The sequence below is a fragment of the Dasypus novemcinctus genome, chromosome 16 (assembly GCF_030445035.2).
Source record: "Dasypus novemcinctus isolate mDasNov1 chromosome 16, mDasNov1.1.hap2, whole genome shotgun sequence".
In the NCBI taxonomy this organism is placed as follows: domain Eukaryota; kingdom Metazoa; phylum Chordata; class Mammalia; order Cingulata; family Dasypodidae; genus Dasypus; species Dasypus novemcinctus.
This window is the reverse complement of record NC_080688.1, coordinates 92,157,036-92,176,102: the sequence shown is the minus strand read 5'-3', so window position 1 is coordinate 92,176,102 and position 19,067 is coordinate 92,157,036. Positions and strand designations below refer to the sequence as shown.

General features: G+C 52.0%; 1 protein-coding gene and 1 long non-coding RNA gene across 2 annotated transcripts in view; both read right to left on the bottom strand.

Moving 5' to 3' along the window:
• The window catches only part of TSHZ1 (teashirt zinc finger homeobox 1), a 74,620-nt gene that overhangs the window by 45,142 nt on the left and 10,411 nt on the right, over positions 1 to 19,067 (bottom strand). The window lies entirely within an intron of this gene.
• LOC139436629 (uncharacterized) lies at positions 6,854 to 13,596 on the bottom strand. The gene is made up of 2 exons (XR_011645910.1): positions 13,288 to 13,596; positions 6,854 to 12,726 (listed from the first exon to the last, which is right to left on the bottom strand). It is a non-coding gene; the product is annotated as an uncharacterized lncRNA (long non-coding RNA).

Below are 19,067 nucleotides of genomic sequence, written 5' to 3'. Positions count from 1 at the left end.
GGAGACGGCGCCAGGGGAATGCGGGCGCGGAGGGGCGCGGTGCTCCCAGGCTGAACCTGCGCGTGACCCATGCGGCTTCCCGGGGAAGCTGTGGCACTGGACCAGCTACTCTTCAAGTTTTCTAAATAGTGCACAAAAATACCAACCCCCCCGCCCCCCCAAAAAAAAAAACAGTAGCAATGTCCTTTTCTCCTTCGAAGCCAAGTCACTGTCCTTGGTCATGGCCGAGGTGTCACCTTCAAGGAAAAAGTGACATCAGAGAGAGAGAGCAATCTTTTAAAATATCCCGTATTTAAGACAGCAGGAAAAGAGTTTACATTTGTTTAGCAAAACTACAATTACACTTTTAAGTGTTAAACTCTCCAGGGACGACTGAATTTCTCAGGTCCACCATTTATCTTTGGAACGACGAAGGGGCTCCAGGACAGGCGTGTTAAACACTTGAAGGCTACTTTTCTCATTCGCATAAAATGTGACAAAGAAACCACAACCTGACACAGATGTGGGGTGGCAGAAGTGCAGGCGTCCTACAAGAGGACAAAGGGGCGCCTGGCTCCCTCCGCCACACGCAGGCCGTTTTCCTCAGCTTCCGTGCTTTTGAGGCTACGCCTTCCAATACAAGCCTATGTGTCCCATGCACGGAGGGGCACTTAAGATCCATTAGAGTAAATCAAAGAGATAAGCCCAAGATAGACTATTTCAAAGCCAGGCGTTTAACAGGAAAAACTTAGCAAGCAGAGTTACCGCACCCAGGCTCCTCCGAGATGAGGCTGCTCCAAGGCCGAGCTTCCCAGAGAAGGACAAATCACACCCAGGCAGGAGATCAGGATGAGCCTAGCTCTACGGTTCCCTCAAAATTACAATCAAAAGAGGAAATAAAACATTAATGCTTTTTGTGTCACCTGTGTATCTTAAAAAAAAAAAGATAATTTAAAAAAGAAAAAAATACATTAGATTTAAAAAAAGGCAAATGCTGAGTACCTACAGACAACACCCCCCCCTAAATAAAAACAGTACTGAGGGAGTAGCTGTGGCTCAAGCAGTTGAGCACCTGCTTCTCACAAGGGAGGTCCTGGGTTCAGTTCCCGGTGCTTCCTAAACAACAACAAAAACAAACAAGCAAAACAAACAAAAAAACCAACTCAGGGAAGCCAGTGTGGCTCCGTGGTCGAGCATCAGCTTCCCACATACAAGGTCCTGGGTTCAATCCCCAGTCCCTGGTATCTCAGAAAAAAATACTCAATACCGAAATAACTGTTGACTTAATTGAGACCATTATCCTACCAGGTAGGGTTCCAAATAGAGGTGTGTTTACTAGGAAGCCGACAAAGCGTCGCCATCGTGTGCACTGGCCCATCCTGAAGCCCTGGTCTCCCACATCTGCTAAAACCAGGCACTCCCACAGGGGCCACTGAAGGCGCTGCCTCTTCCGCCTCCTCGTGCCATCAGCAGGCAGGGGGTGGGCTGCAGGGGTCTCGCCCAGGTTTTATTTCCCCGAGATGGCTCCCTGGTCTGTTTGCTCATTGATTTTGCTCATTGTTTTGCGCTCAACGTCTGCTCATTTGGAGTGTTTTTTTTTTCCTCGTTGTCTGTTTTTGTTTTTTTCTTTAGGAGGCACTGGGAACTGACCCTGAGACCTCCCATGAGGGAAGTGGGAACTCAACTGCTTGAGCCAAGTCTGCTCCCTGCTCGTTTGTTTTTGCTCATTGTCTGCTCATTCTTTTTTCCTCGATGCCTGCTCATTGTCTGCTCATTGTTTGTCTTCTTCAGGAGGCACAGGAACCGAATCCAGGACCTCCCGTGTGGAGGCAGGTGCTCAACTGCTTCAGCCACATGCACCTCCCTCACCGAATTTTGATGAAAGGGAATCTGAATCCCGTGTAAAGTCACATATTCTTTGGACCCCAATGGCCAGAAATTAAAGACAACTTACAACTGTTCAAATGCCAGAGGAACAACTGATTTTCCTTCTCAGCCGCCAAAACATGTAGAGAAACAGATGTGTCAGGCAACTGATCAATAATAATATGTTATTTTTCTGGATTTTGCCATGTTTGTCAGTTTTCTGAGATTTGTTACTTGTGATTTCTCCTACTAAGCAAAGTATTTGCTTACAGGCCTACTTTTGTATTCATAATCCTGTCCTTTTTTACTAAAAAGTTCCCCCAAAAACCTGGCTCCTCCCTGGGAGCCAAAGCTTTTGAAAATGTGCAGACTCTCGGCCTTCGCCTCCTGCAGCTGAGCGTGGAGGCTGCGGCCACGGGACATTTACCGAGAGGCTCGGTGGCAGTGGCGGGCGAGGCCAAGCTGTGATGAGCCCTCTACAGTTTGTTCCCAGGCTAAGAACACACCGCCCACAGGAAACCAACCAGCCACCCCGGACCTCACCCCGCAAACGCTGTCCGCGCCCGCTCTTCTGAGATTTGCCAACGCAGAGCCCCCCACAGCCACGCAGCCGCTCCAGGCGCCGCCCGCTCCACGCCGCCCTCAAGGAAGGCGTGTGCCCATGCACGCCCAGTGTGCCCGGCTGGCCGCCCTCCCCTCCCCACCCACGGGCTGCCCGGCACCACGGCCGCCAGGCCCGGCGCGAGCCCGGGTGAGTCCGAAAGCCAGCGCAGCCCGCTGGCGAAGTCCTGAGACGGCCGGGGCGGGCCAGCGAGGAGCCATCGAGGAACAAGGAGGGTCCCCAGGCACGCCCCTCACCTTTGGTGGCTGGAGGAGCGGACGGCGTCCAGTCCCTCCTTGGAGTCAGCGGAGAAATGAAAGCAGAGACAAGAGACGGCGCGCGCACACGTGTGCACCCCATGTGTCCACGCACACCGGGAGCTCTTCACGCACAAGGCTGGGGCGCGGGAAGGACCCCCAGCCGACAGGCAGGAACCCCCACACGTAGCTTCAGCCGGACAGACCTCGGGGATTACTTGGGCAACTCCCCTTGCGTGCCCCTGAAGAAACAGGGGCTCTGAAAGCCACCCCGGGCTGCACGGCATCAGGGTCAACCCCAGCATCCGGGCCCCAGCCAAGCAGGGGATGTGGACTGCTGTCAGAACAGAGATAGCCTGGGAGATCCCAGGCACTTAGCTGAGAGCCCACGATGTGGGGACGGCCGGAGAGGTCGAGTGACGGGAGCCCTGGTCTGGAGGACCACACCCATCTTCATCAAAGTGACCCTCGGACCTCACCCGGAGGAGCTGGTCACACGCCCTTACATCCCGCACGCTCGCTGCTCTACAAGCGCTCGTCGTAAAAACCAAGGAACGGGATTCCAAGAAAGCGAGTGGGGAAGGTGGGCAAAGCGCCCCCGACGCCTGCCTGCTGACCGCCTGCTGGTGGCCAGGCCCCGCTCTGGGCACCGTGGGCTGGATGTGAGCAGGACTAATGCCCTATGGCCGCGCACTCACTGCGCACCGCCAGCAGCAGGAGCGGTGAGGGGTGTTAGCACCTTTAAGGCATAAGTAAGCGAAGGCCACGCTTAACATTTCATCACCGCAGCGCTCCGTGTCCCTTAAGCGCGTATGTTCACAGTCTGCTCAGGACAAGCGCAATTCTGCGCCCAAGAAGAGGCACCTTGGCTGTGGGCTCCCCGTCCTCCTGCCAGCTTTAGTCCCCTCCCAAAAAACAGGCACAAAGCATGTTTTGAAGAGATGGGAAAGGCCTAGAATTAGGGAGTTCCCCACCTTGGCTGCCCCTTGGGAGGGTGCCAGAAGCAGCGCCCTCACACACCTGGCCGGGTGATGTTTGGCCAGGTAATGTGATGGGGGTGGGAGATCCTGAGGCTCGGCACCAGCGGGGCCCCAAGGCTCGAAGCTCGTTCTCTGTGCCCCGGCCGAGCTGAGCTCCTCAACAGGGAGCGACGCCGAGGAACGGCTGGAAAAGTGGAGTCGGAACGGCACTCCCCGGACGGAAAGCTCAGCGGGGGGAGCCCGTCTTGTCTAAAAATGGTGGCGCGGATTTAGAGAGGCGCCAGCGGCCAGGGGCGCTCCAAGGGAAAGCAGGGAGGCTTGCGAGCGGCCCTGGGGCAGGTGACTGTTGAGTTGTGTGGAGGAAAAGGAGAAAAGGCAGGTGAGAGAAACTGGAAAATGGACTTTTTGTTTCCCACATTCAATCCTGACAGCACTTATTTCATTACTCAATGAAATTTTTACATCCATAGGAAGCATAATAAAAATTTTTATATACAGTTAATATTGATAACGGTTTTAGTTTTCAAAATATGTCCCGATGCTGTGAGAGCCATTACCTCAAGGACCTTTTTAGTTATTTTTCTTTGTCCTAGAACTGTCTGGAAACTAGCAGCTAGTCAAAATGAGTATTTATTGAATAAATAGGCCAACAAATGAACAAACAGCTGGATACGTGAACTCAAGAGGGGTAGGAATCAGTACCGTTATTACATTTTATAGCTGAGAAATGCAATGTTTAAAGAAAGAATGGGGGAAGCAGATGTGGCTCAAGCGATTGGGCTCCCGCCTACCATGTGGGAGGTCCCGGGTTCGGTTCCCAGCACCTCCTGGAAAGGCGAGCTGGCACTGCAGGCAGGCATGCAAGCTGACACAACAAGATGATGTAACAAAAAGAGACACAAAGAAGACACACAATGAGAGACACAACAAAGCAGAGGCGGCTCAGGTGAGTGATGCCTCTCTCCCACATGGGAGGTCCTGGGTTCAGGTCCTGGTGCCTCCTAAAGAGAAGATGAGCAGGGGCAGAGAGCACCCAGCGAATGGACACAGAGAGCAGACAGCGAGCACAAACAAGGGGGAATAAATCTTAAAAAAAAAAAGAGTCAAAGAATGGGGCCCCCCTGGGGGTGTGGGCTAGTAAGTTTTAGTGCTGAGGCTAAAACTCACTCTGAGCCCCACAGCAAAGGGAACAGCCTGAGTCTTCCCCAGGGGTCCACGGAGGTAAGAACGGGGGTGGGTGTGCCGACTCGGCCAGCCCAAGAGCAAGGAAATTGTGCATTTCGTGTGGCTATGTTTCTTATTTAGACCCCAACCTTGGTCCAAGAAGGACTCGAGGCACTCGGCTCGCCTCAGGAGCACCAGCTGACTAAACCATCGCCTGGATTCCCACGAGATAATGCGTGCAAGCCCCTAACACGAGCAGGCACGCCGTTTGCCACGACCAGGAAGCCTGCCGTGCTTTGACGCGGAAGGAATCAATCATCGTCACGCAAGGAAAGCAGATTTTCAACAGGCAGAAACCATCCGGTGCACGCTGGGCCACCGCAAGAATGAAATAAGAGGCACTGCCGCACACCACGATCTCTAAAATTTATTTAAAACCCCATCAAAAATAGCACAGAAACAGTTTCTCCCTCGAGTGTTTTATGAACAGCAAATGGGAAGTGGAAAAATGTTTTTACCGACACCCTTGAACCAAGTTAACAAAAACGTGAGTGCGCGCGCGCGTAGCCGTATCGTATTTAACAGAAAACTCAATGGAGAGATCGAGATGCACGTGGCATTTTCTTAATTCGAGCTGGTAACCAACCAACCAAGATGAGTGCTCAGTAATGAAGGCCAGTTCATATTCAGAAGATGCAAAATTAATGGGGGGGAAACGCTCTCCAACAACAGCGCGGAAGCCCTGACAAAGCAGTTACTATTCCCAACGCATCGCCACCATTCCATCCTCCGGAACTATAGTTATTGCGAATTATGAGATCCGAGAGCAATCGTCCTCTGAAGAGCACAAAATATTGCAAAATAATTTTTAAACCGGACAAAACCTTTGCAAGGAAGATTTCTAAAGCCAGTGTCATTGAAAATTGGTAGAGGAGATGGTAGATGGAGGTACATAAATGGAAGGAAAGAAGAGCAGGGAGGACAGCAGGGGCGCGGAAGGAAGGAAAAGGGGCCGGGAGGCCGGCAGGAGAGATCCCAAATCCAGGGCTCCCCAGGGCCGCCCTGCTCCTCTCTGGCCCCCGGCCCCCGGCATCTGGCCTCTTTGGTCAGCTTGGTGGACAGCCACCATCTCTTCTTTGGCGGTGCTGCTTGCTGGGCGACATGCCGCAAATGCCACCAAAGTGCAGGATGTAGTTCAGCGTCACTCTGCACGTGCATAGAGTGGGCCGTTTAAATCACGCCTCTTCTGAGCCATATTAAACGGAATATTAACGAGAACAAAGCAGCACGTGTGGTCTTTCACCACAGGGAGCCCCGACGCCACCCAGAAAGGACACAGCACAAATAACCCGCAATCTCGCACACCTCCTCCGCAGGCTCCGGGGTGTTTTGAAGATCCATTAATTAGTCCTCCCAGCCAATTACAGGCAGAAAGTCTTCCCAGGCCGGCAAGCCGTACCCGTCGGGGTGTGCACGGCGAGCCCGGGCTGGAGAGTGAGCCCTGCGGCGTTGACTCCACAGCCCTGAGTGCGACACCTTTGCGCCGGATGAAGACTCTGAGGAAACTCAACATTACGCCCTCCAGAAGGAAAACCGCTGGCAAAGAGAGAATCAGAGCAGCAACCGGGGAGGCCGTCTGCAGGGATCTGTGAGCCCCAACATTCTAAGAGCTCTTTCATTAGTAGCCCCCCAAGCTGACTCCCTTATCCCCAACACCCCCCCTCCAAAAAAAAGAAGGGCCAGTTCCAAGGCTCCTCTCCCTGACCCGCTGGCATGTCTACACTCGCGCTGGCCTCAAGGCGAGCGTGCATCCCGTCGCAAGGCAACGACGCAGGGCGCGCCTTCTACTGCTGTCACCATGAAAATGGGCAGAAGCACACCGGGGTGCCAGGAAGCAAGTTTTCGGATTCTTACTTCCCCAACACGGTGCTCCGCCATACTCAATCCAGCGTCCCCACGAGTGCGAAGATTGCATTTTACAAGACACATGAGAATACAGGGAGGTCAAGCACGTTCCTTTATTTTATTTTTTTCCTTTTTTTTTTTAAATGTTACATTCAAAAATGAGGTTCCCATATACCCCCCAGCTCCCTCACCCCACTCCTCCCACATCAACAACCTCTTCCATTATCGTGGGACATTCATTGTACCTGGTGAATACATTTTGGAGCACAGCTGCACCGCATGGAGAGTGGGCTACATTGGAGATAACCTACCCGGGCGTGGGGAGGCTAGAGTTCCAAGGGCGCGCTCAGGTGAGGGCGTGGGAGAACGCTCCAAAGAGAACCGCTGCAGCAGGAGGCCCAGAAGGCCGCCCAGGGGCGGGGGCCACCAGCAAGCCCAGCTGAGAGCAGCCGAGGCCGCTGCGAGCGGGCCTGCGCCACGTGTCCCTGCCCCGGCGCGGGCCCATGAGCCCTTCGCCACAATTCTCAAATCCAGGAAGCTCTGACAACTAAGAGGCGTTGCTTAACTTCTTGAGGGCAAGTCCACCCGGACCCAAACTCGCTGTCCGCTAAGCCTGGTCTGAACTGGCATGAGGGCACTTCTCATCCTTCTCCTAAGCGGTGTGAATCGTCACACAAATGACGGTAGGAAACGCCACATGTTCGAGAAGCCAGGGAAGGCTGCAGAACCTACGGTTGATACGAAGAATTTTCTTTTGAAAATCTGAAATATTCTGAATTTCAAAACATATCTGGCCCCCAGGGTATCAGGAGCGGGACTGTGTCCCATCTTAAGCTTTCTGCTCATTTTCAGGGCGGGGGGCACATGGCCTTCTTTGTACTTTACATGGGGTCCTGGTGCAGATGTGGGGTAGAGCAGCCGTGATCAGAAATCTCTTCTAATGGGCACAACTGTCTGTTGGACAGAAATATTTCTGATACCCAGAAATACCTACCAAATGAATAAATGGAAAAAGTATATACTTTGCTGAAGAGTAAGGCAAACCTTTCCCAAATTACACTTATTTTCTACTTTCCCAAATGCAGTCTTACAGCTGCATGATCTAAAAATCAAGTGAATTGAAACCGTCATCCATGTAATTCAAATGAAAGAAGATACTGTATTTTGAAGTACAGATCCTGAAAATGGCACTTCATTGGGAGAGATTCCCTTTGTAGATACACTATAAACCCAGCTGGGAAACAAAGGAAAAATTCTTTCGTGGAAGACTCACGAATGATGGAAATCTGGTTTATTCGATTAAACATCAGTTCCAACACGCATGTGGACCCGCCTTCCCGACCAGCGATCACTTCTGAAACCCTGCGAGGAGCGACAGCCCCAGCGGGCAGGAAGGTACGTTTTTTACACATCAGCTAACGTGGCACTGACACCTAGGAAGGGCCTCTCAATGTCAATAATGCATCGAGACTCAAACTGTTCTTGGGGTGACCCAGGGAAGTCCAAGGATCTGGAGAAGCCTCGTGCTGGAGACGGACGGCCCCCAAGCGGCCCCACAAACGGACTCCAGCAGCGCTGGGCCCCAGACAGGCCCACAGGACGCGGCTGTGGGACGGCGCCCTCACCACCTCTTCCTGCACCTCGAAACCCCCTGCCTGGAGCCCGGCGTGGCGCAAACGCCATTTCACTCTACCAACAAGACAGGGCCTCATCTAACCGCACAGCATCCCCGCCAGTCCAAGAGCCGCCGTGGGCTCAGCCTCCAACCTGAGGCGCACACCGAGAAACGCAGGGTTTGGGGTTTTGTCCCACCAGAGAACTGATCGTTTTTTAAAGTCTGGCTTATTGAAACGGTGTCACACTTGGCGTTCACTTCCCAGCCCCTGGAGGTGTTCTCTTGATTTATCTGCCCTGCACAGCACAAATACGGAACGACGGTGAAACACCACGTTTAACGGCTACCTTCAAGTTTCCAGCCAAGTGGTTTCCCAGCCGCTCCTTTGTTCTTATTTTTCTTAGACTCTCCAACAAGGGGCTAGTACTACACGGACAAATTATAGGGACGCCACGGATCAGGGAAGAAAGGGTCTGTCTCTTTAATTTTGCACGCATGATGTTTTCAGCCGCTGAGGTCATACCTGCGAGTGGTGAGTGACAACTTTTCAGCTTGATGCAAAGCAAACAGCTGCTGGTTTGATTGCCTAGCACCTAAAAATTGATGGATGACCCTTAAGATGGATAACTACCATAAATCACCTCATTCAAACTCTCAAAAGAAAAAAATTAAAAAACAATGGTTTTCACGACGCGCGCCGCACTCCGGAACGCACCGTGATCAATTTGGCCTCCTTCTGGTGCGCAGTTGTGGCAGCCGACGGCAGTCGCTCGGGTTGTGTTTTCCGTCTGGGCGCAGGAGCCCCTGGGTAAGGTGTGTTCCTAGCAACAGGCCGCGCCATCAGGAGCGCCTGGCATCCCAGAAGCCACTGTCACTCACCCAGGCCAGAGGGGGCCTGCACTGCACCGCTCGTCGCCAAACAGCTTTTAATCAGGACCCAGCGGTTCTACATCATCAAGATGGCAGCGGAGTGCATGCTCATGAATGGTTACAATATATTTAGTGTAATGATCTGACCTCGGTCAACCTCGCAGGCCTCATGATTCATAGGAATTTGATAAACTACTTCCTGTTTGCAGACATTTCGTGTGTTCCTAAAAGGCGAAGAATGTGCTTTTAACTCGCAAGTACATGCGGACCTATAAACCATCGCAAGGCTGGGAGGGGAGCTTGGCATGCGTCCCTTCCAGCGCCCCAAATCACCGGAAGAGCGGGCAGCCACACTCCTCCAGGACTGGCCGCGGCATGGCGGGGCGACACGCTCCTTCTCCAAGATGCTCTTCTCTCCAGAACGCGCGGGGGGCGAGGACTGCCGCTCGCCGTGTTCCTCTTTTCGTTAGGCTGGATTTTTTTCAGGTTTTTTGGGGGTATCATAAGGAGCACTGCTCCCGGGACAGCCGGCTCCAGCCCGTCTTCCGTTCCCGATGTGACCCGCATGCAGGTGCCCGGTGGCCGCCACGCGCTCCTGCCCTCGAGGGGGCCGAGGCTGGGCCCAGGGCGCCCAGGTACACACCACGCTGGCCTGCGCTCTGTCCACACGCTGGGTGCCATGCTAGGGTCCAGCACGGATGGCGAGCAAGCCGGGCGGCCCTGCCCTCGGGGGGCCTGGCGTCCACGGGGGCACCGGCAATGTCAGGAAAGGAGATCCAGGCTTCCCTATGGGCCACGTGGGCCCTGAACGGTCACTGCGGGGACGGCGGAGGCACGTCCATGCATTGGACGCTGCTGCCCTCCAAGAGCGAACACTGGGCCACGACACGAGTCCAGGGACCTCTCATGTTAAGCCAGGAGGGCCCTCCTAGGGTCCAGCACGGACAGCGAGCAAGCCAGGTGGCCCTGCCCTCGGGGGGCCTGGCGTCCATGCGGGTACCGGCCAGCCAGGGGGCGATGTCAGGAAAGAAGACCCAGGCTCCCCCATGGGCCACATGGGCCACATGGGCCCTGAACAGTCACTGCGGGGACGGTGGAGGCACATCCATGCATCAGACACTGCTGCCCTCCGAGAACGAACACTGGGCCACGAGACGAGTCCGGGGATCTCTCACGTTAAGCCAGAAGGGCCCTCCTAGGAGAAGAAATCAAGTCAGACCACCGGCGAGCAGCGAGCGGCCCCGTGGCATCCGGGCCGTGGCATTGCTCAGCTAAGAGGCTGCGTGGTCTGCAGCACAGCCCCGGAAGGCCTGTGCTGGCACCCACAGAGCAGGCTCCTCCCGCAGTGCACCTCCAACCTCTGTGATGGGGAGATGACCCAGAGCAATGTTAGCAGGTCGGACGGACGACGGAGGAGAGAACCACGGCGGCAGCGATGGGCACGCCCAGGTGTGAGCTCCGGGGACGATTCCTCCTGAACTAGACAAGGCGGGAAGGGCTGGAGCCAGGCCCAGGAAGAAAGAAGGGGTTCCCTCAGCGCCATGGAGGAGGAGACGAAGAACCAGTGAGAGGCTCACCTTCAAGGCACTGAGCCCACATCCTCAGCTTCAAGGCACTGATGCCACATCCTCAGCTTCCAGGCACTGAGCCCACATCCTCACCTTCAAGGCACTGAGCCCACATCCTCACCTTCAAGGCACTGAGCCCACATCCTCAGCTTCAAGGCACTGAGCCCACATCCTCACCTTCAAGGCACTGAACCCACATCCTCAGCTTCAAGGCACTGAGCCCACATTCTCACTTTCAAGGCACTGAGCCCACATCCTCACCTTCAAGGCACTGATCTCACATCCTCAGCTTCAAGGCACTGAGCCCACATCCTCACCTTCAAGGCACTGATGCCACATCCTCACCTTCAAGGCACTGAGCCCACATCCTCAGCTTCAAGGCACTGAGCCCACATCCTCAGCTTCAAGGCACTGAGCCCACATCCTCACCTTCAAGGCACTGATGCCACATCCTCACCTTCAAGGCACTGAGCCCACATCCTCTGCTTCAAGGCACTGATCCCACATCCTCAGCTTCAAGGCACTGAGCTCACATCCTCACCTTCAAGGCACTGATCCCACATCCTCACCTTCAAGGCACTGAGCCCACATCCTCAGCTTCAAGGCCCTGAGCCCACATCCTCCGCTTCAAGGCACTGATCCCACATCCTCACCTTCGAGGCACTGAGCCCACATCTTCACCTTCGAGGCATTGAGCCCACATCCTCACCTTTAAGGCACTGAGCCTACATCCTCAGCTTCAAGGCACTGAGCCCACATCAAGGGACCCTCGGCACTCCCAGATGAGCTGCTGTCCATCGAGCCGAGGCCAGGGGAAGGGACGGGCATTAGCCAGGTACCCAGGTGTCCTCCAGTGCACGCTCCGGCCTTCAGGCACCTGCCCAGAGCACCCATTCTCCCCAAGGCACCCTGCTCCTGACACGGAGGCTCGGAGGCCTCAATGGTCTCCCAAAATCTAAATGGCGACGGCTCTCAGGAGAGGTGTGCCCGCTCGGGCTCAACAGCTGGCACCGGCGTCAGTTCCCATCTTAGCAGAGGGGCGTGGGGATACCGCTGGAGACCCACCTGCAGGGCAGCCTTCACCACACCCCGCACCCACAGCCCGGCGCCCACCCTCCTCGCCTTCCCGGGGCAGGACCCGCCGACCAGGACAATGAGATGTGCTGCCCCTTTAAGCCGAAAGTCCTGTTTCCTCCCGGTGAGAAGAGTAAATCACGCTATAGTGAGTTGAGCTTTGAAAAAAGCCTTCCATCCATTAAAGTTCATGGATCCGCGCTTCAGAAGGGCCCTCCCCTGGCTGCGTCTCAAGTTACAGCCTTGTACAGCCCAAGTCTAAATAATTTTCACCATGATAAATGACACCATAACTCCGATATCCACAATCAATCTTTGCTTTAAAGATACATCCATCTTCAATAATGTTGATGGGGATTCTGTAAAATGGGAAACGTGACTGTTTTCCCGACCTCCTAACGGTGGGGGAAGGCGGCTCTGAGTGATGGCTGTCAGCCCACATCTGGCTGCAAAAATAAATTAGCCTTATGTAGACAAATGAAAGGGCCAGCTCCGCCTCGGAATCAGCCACTCCTGAGCAGGGGCTAATTTATAGGACGCCTTTCTGGAAAGTTCCTGGCTGAGGCAACAGTCTCCTTAGCTATCTCTTCAAGCGAGATCTGACGCTGTAAATAACTTCACGGGGTAGGAACCACACGAAGCACAAAGGGGTCGAGGAGGGAAGCGATAACTTTTCTCACGTTCTCACACAGGCTTCAGATGCAAAACTCTGAAGCGGGCAGGGAAAAAATAAACAAATTTATTTTAGTCAAACGCGTTTATATTTCAAGAGGCTGCTTTCCTCTGGCAGATCTGTTGTTTGTTTTCCTTTTCAGTTTTTGGTTGTTGTCGGGTGGTAGCGGCCCTCCTAGGAAAAAAGTTGAAACAATTCTGAGGTAAAGACAGCCCTTTTTTCCCCTCCTCAAAAATGCCCTTTTAGCAAGTTTTACACCCAAACCTTGTGTTTATCAGACAGCGACGGGGTTACAAATCCTGAGCAAGAGGGAAGAAGCAACATCTATTGGGTTTTAGTAGGTGGTTTCAAAAAATAGCCTGGAGTAAAACACTTATTAGGCGGGCTCTGAAATAAATATAAGGCCGAGCTTCTGTCTGGGAGGAGCAGGACCTACTTATTTTGATACAAGGGAAACGCTTTATTGCCTGTTCTTTATGTCTCTGACCTTGCCCTGCTGAAGAAAAACTTAGCGCTTTAATTCTTAAAGTCTCCTCAGAACAGGGGAGGAAGGAAAAGCCGACTGCACGGAGCGGTGGGGGGGACAGGGCGGCGAGGGGATGGCCCCACAGCCACTTGGGTGCTGTCAGTTTCCAGCCTCAAAACAATCCGTCGTCTGGGTTCCGGAACCTTCTCTGCGGCAGTTGCTGTGAGCAGGGTGGGGAGGGTTAACTCTGTGAAGGTTGAAGGACTTACAGGAACGCTGTGAGGACAGAAGCAGCACAGGCTTTCCTGGCAAGGGGCTCGCAGAGGGTAGGAGGGGACTGCGAAATGAACTCTCCCAGGCTTTGCCGGCCGCCTTTCCCAAGGCCCAGCCTGGCCCCTTTGATAAATGACACATGTCATTCTGTCAGAGGCTGACACCGCAGCTGGGAGGGCCGGTGATGTATGGCTCCAGTGAAAAGGAAATCAACTTTTTGGCACCAAGTAAGCCTGTGCCCTGTAGAAGGATTTTGTTTCTCAAAGAGTGAAAGATAGACTTAAGATTTAAAAAAAAAAAAAAAAAAAAAAGTTGAAAAACAGATTGAACGACAGCTTACACTTAACATAAATTAACTCGGTAATGGTGAAATGTGCTAGCCTGTGATAAATAAAAGCTACATTAGTCAATTATTAATCACACTCTAACTTGTAGCCAAAACCCATGACTGAAATCTGGGGCCTGAGCTGCCTCACAAACAGATAAGACAGTGTCTGATACAAGTCTTTCCAGAGGCCAAATCAGGAAGGAATCAAAGGTTTAGAGAGCTCACCAACGGCAAGGCGTGGAAGGTTCTGGAAACGCAGAGCTGGACCCATGGGGAGCAGGAAAAAAAACATTCCTCAGAGACACAGAATAGCTACTGACCACCAAGGAAAGCTGAAAAGAACAGCCACATTCAAATACTTTTTTTTTTGTCCTATCAGGACTTATTTGCTCTGAATATTCAAGGCGTTTATACTCTGCAAACAAATGTTTATATTTGTATATATGACTCTGCCTTGAAAATATGTGGCCAGTTTTGTCCTCACTATTATTGAGTTACAGCTTTTAAATCTAATCTCTGGGAAGGAGATTTTCCTAGAGATAGCAATTATTTCCAAAACAATTGTTTAGCACAGATTATAATGTAAGCTTCCTATTTTGCCCAAAGAACTGGCATTTGACACCCAAGCAGATAAAAACACAAAGGGAGAGCGCACTTCTGCCCTCAACCAAGTCTGAGTTCTAAACGATTCCTCCAAAAAAATAACAAGGAAAACCTATTCCCGGGTAACTCCAGGCTCTGAGTGAGCAGTATCCCGACAATGAGGATCCAGTCCTAGCCAACTCTCTCTGCAAGGTCCTCAATGAGACGCAAGCCAAGCCAACCCTTGTCTTTGGGAGGACCCGACCCCTCGGGTTCCGAGTCGGGCAGCTGCCTCTTCATCGGCGTCGCAAGTGGTTGAGGGTCTGTCCCGCCATGCCGGGATCCAATCTCCTGCGCCCAAGAGACCTGCTGAGGTTGTGGGGCAACCTGTCCTGTTCAAAAGAGCCCACTGAGGTCAGGGTGCAAGGGCTCGGAGAAGGTTCCATCCCGCGCCCTGAGGTGGCCACACGCGAGCGCTGGTCCAGAGGCATCACGGCTCTCAGACAGACAAAACAAACAGAAGGCACTGTCGGCCCTCACGCCCCAACGTCTCCAGGAGCGCCAGAGGTGTACCCACCTGGCGCCAGGTGCCGCCTGCACACAGCGATGCTCAAGAAAGGCCCGTTGCATTGGACTTGCAGCGCCCCATGTGACGTTACCCACGGGCGCTGTTTTCTTAAAAAGCAGCCTTCACGCGCGCCGTGTGAGGCTCTCCGGCTCTGGGGAGCTCACAAGGACACACCCCGGGCCCTGCGAGCACCACCCCACCTGCGGGCCCAGCCTCGCCTCCACCCAAAAGCAAGTCTCGTGCGGAGCACCTCTCCACGTGCCCCACGTGGGATGGCAGAAGGGCCCAGAAGTTGTTGATCTCAGCTTCCTCCCAATTTTTATAAGTAAAAATGAACTGAGATGTTACCAAACCAGGCTTTCAGAAAAGGCCAGCTGTTGCTCCGTCAGAGCGCCTTCGCGCCATGCTCCGAGGCTGGGTGCTGTGGAATACGATCACTGGGGGACTCCTCTGGTAGCCTCAGTCCTCCATTTACAGATGAGGAAACCGAGGCGCAAGGAGGAAGAGGAAAAAAGCGGAAGAACAAAGAGCCACGCCTTGCCCCACGGGCGGAACTTGCTCCCAGTACACCATGCTGCCACTTGAGTATCAATTAAAAGCCAGCCTTCTGGATTTAAACCCGTAAAATTAACACGCAGCCCCAAACTGAGTCAAAATATTTAAAATAGCCCCGAAAGTCAATGGCTTCTTCGATGGCTATAAATAAAAGTATGAGGGGGGAAAAAAATCATACATTAAGACCCAAGATGATGTTTAAACTTCTCCCTTCCTCTGGCTGAAATATAATTTTTCTTTAGTCCATAAAAAATTCAGATAGTGTGCAGAATGTTTATATATTACCAAGGTCTCTCTTTAAAAGGTTTATACTTTTACTTTATGACCTGTCCTTGATTTGACACTTCCGCTCATCAGAAAGGGATTTATAAAATAATCCTGAAGGTGAGGAAGAGACATCTGTCAGGGGCTGGGGCTTCACTACGTGAAATTTAAGAAGAGAAAGAAATCCTGTTAAGCTCTCTTTAGTCACCAATAGACATCAAAGGTAATAATTAAAGAAGACAGACGTCATAAAACATAAATTTATGTCTCTTTTAATAATGCACAAGCACTGTCGTGTGTAAAACATCTATTAGGCTGAAAGAACATGAACACGTTCCAATAAGAAAAATCTATGTTTTGTTTTGGGGTATTTTCCCTTCTCTTAAAAAAAAAAGGGAGGATTTTTTTTTTTTACAAGTTTAAACCAAAGTCTTTCAGAACCTTTGCCATCTGTGGGTACGTGAACTACGGATGACCCCGAGTGATTTGCACTCCGTTCAGAATCCCTTAGAAAGCTCGGGAAAAAGAATCATTAAGAATGACTGATGACTGCCAGTCACGGCTGACCTCACCCCGGCTTTGGTCTCTGCCTCAGTAATAAGCTGTCCTTTATTAGCACCAACACTCCATAAAAGGGGTGTGTTTAGTCACAGGATAGTGGCCTTCTAATGCCCATTGCTTCTCCCGGGAAGATTGATTAGGGCTCATTTTTACTGCCTTCCCAGCACACCCAGGGACGCGGGTGCAGCCACCGGGCCTGCAGGACGGGCGGAAGCAAACCCCGGCCCAGGGGCGTGCAGAAAGGGCGGCGGGAGGGAGGGTGGGCTCTTTTTTTTTGGGGGGGGGGTGGGGGGGGAGGAGGTACAAAAAAGACCCAACCATGAAACCATATGTGTGCTCAATTCCAGGGCCCGGAGGAAAAAAAAAAAAAAAGGGCCAGGGAAGCAAGTGTGTCTGTGTAAACGGAGCTGAGGGAGCCACTTAAGTGTTAACTTGTCTTAAAAACAGGGCTGGATGCCGGCCTGCGAGGAGGCGCTGGCTAAAACCAGCAGTTGCAAGCAAATCAATGGGAGGCTGCCTCCAGAATTAGGCCTCATAACCAGCCTGACATCCAAATACAAAGAGGTAATTATTACCCATTAAAACCGAACATGTGTGAAACTAAAAAATCTTCCCTGTGCGAGCACAAGAAAACCCATCTACCGCTTTTGTATAAACGGCAAAATTATTTTTAAGAAGCAATCGCTATAGAAACAGACAAACAAATCCATCTACCTCTCTCTCTAAAACCCCCACATATCTATCCCTTGGACTGCCTTAACTCTCGTTGAGATAGCCAAGAGCCCGGAATTGCCAGGAGGAAGCATGGAGGAATAAATTTATTAGGATCTTTGTCATCATCCTCATAACCATCGCGAGACACTGAGCACTGAAGTCCTACGTGGTAGCAGAGGAGCCGCTGTAGAAACTTCCAGCAGGTGCTCTAAAGAACAAATGAAGAAATACATCCCCCGCGAATCTCCCCCACTCCAAATATGTCTATAAACAAATTTAGCGCGCAGGGTGATTAATTTGCAGAGACCCATGGGGAAAAAAGCTCAGCTCTCAGGAGTCTAATGCCTTCAGCCACTTGCTCCCAGAAATTTAGCCAAACACCACAACAAGATCCTACTTTCAGAAAATTGCTTGGGCACCTTGGGATTACGTTGCCATGTACACCAGGCATCTATTGGACTCGAATTTGTTTCCACCAAAAAAAAGCATTGGGGGAGGGGGTGTCCTTGGGAGCTCGGTTTAAACAGAGCCTACCCACAGCAAACAGCATGCATCTGATTGGAAACAACTCAGAATCAGCTCGAGGGGGGCAGGGCTGTGGGGGGAGCCCCAGCATTGAGGCTGAGCCCCTGGATGGAGGGTCCACATGCTGGCCCAGCCCTCCACCCCACCCGCTTCCACCAGCAGTCAGCAGAGGAGGGGGGTCTGAGAGATGGGGGACCCAGGTCTCTCTCGTGGCCGCCACAGTTTTAGGTCGTCTTCGTGTGCTTTGGAGACACTAATTTTTCCAGTTAACGAAGGGGACGGGGAGACATATAAAATCAGCTCTGTGTGTCTCCCATTCGGTCCAGCGTCAGCCTCTTCTTCCTCCATCTTTCCAAAATCAGGTCCTAGTGCTGGTGTTAATTGACAACTAATGCAAATCCAATACCCACTGAATCAAGTAAGGGAACTCTTCTACCCTTTCATGGGACCACAGGACACGGAACTTTGTGGGCTCCTTCCTCTTGAAACCCCCACATACCCGCCTCCCACAATCACTGGTGTTTTTCACAAGCCAGGTGCCAAAAACTACGAGGACCTCCCGGCCGACTGGGGACATTCACTGCCAGTTGCTTTCTGGAGCAACAGCAGTTCCCTCAATTTTAAAAATTGAAACGCAAAAAATATCCACATTCTCAAAGTTCTGGGGGCAGTTCAACGAGCTGAATGCACAGCATACTGACACAGAGCTACGGGTGATGCACACGCTACCTGCCTGTACCTTCCCACGTCACCAGAAAGCGCGGCAGGAAGGCGCAGACATGTTTTACTGTTATTTTCATGTAGCTAAGAACCGAAGCAGGGCCGGCTCTCATAGAGTATTACAGAGTTTACTGCATTAGTAATAGGATGCCCGACTGCTGTGACAGATTCTGTACTTGAAATAAATATTAGTCACAATACTTGGATTTTAAATCCATATATTTTAAAGCTGAGCCGTACCAGTGACACAAGGACCGGCGATGACTTGCCAATAAGGCATATTAACCATTTTGAAAAGAGCCTTCACGTCAGCTCAGCGTTCATTTGTATGTCAGGCCATTTCTTGCTATGAATCTCGCAGCTGGCTTTTAAAAATAGTAAAATGTAATAAATACCGCTTTCTGAAAAGTTCACGTTCCCAAGTCAGAATGTATACTGACCTTCCCTGCTGATTTAATTTATTTCACGATATGATCTTGCTGAAGATGCACTTTACTTTTAACTAAAAACCGAGGGTATTTTATACAACCAAATTTTCGAGGCTTCTATTCCACCGCCCCCCATGTCCCATCCATACATCCACGCCAGCACGCATGCCTCGGAGTAGAATTTTCAAGCATGTGCATACTTGACCTATATTTACCATATGCTAATTTTTTCCAGAAAGGAGCTACAGAACACACCTTTGAAAACTGCAGCCTGCAAGCTGAGGCAGAAATGCCCATAATACAAATTTGGAACCCTGCACATCGGACTCAGCAGGTCGAGGCTGACGCTGGCCCTGCCGGGGAGAGAAGTGGAGACAGTGGGGAGCAGCGTGGAGCCGCGCAGCGTGGCGGGAGCCTACTTGACGACTGCTGCAGAGCACGCCGCAGTCCCCACGTAAGGAGATCCTGGGTGGTGTTTGGCAGAGAAAATGCAAATAGAGAAACCTAAAGCAGTGCAATTGATGCTTGACT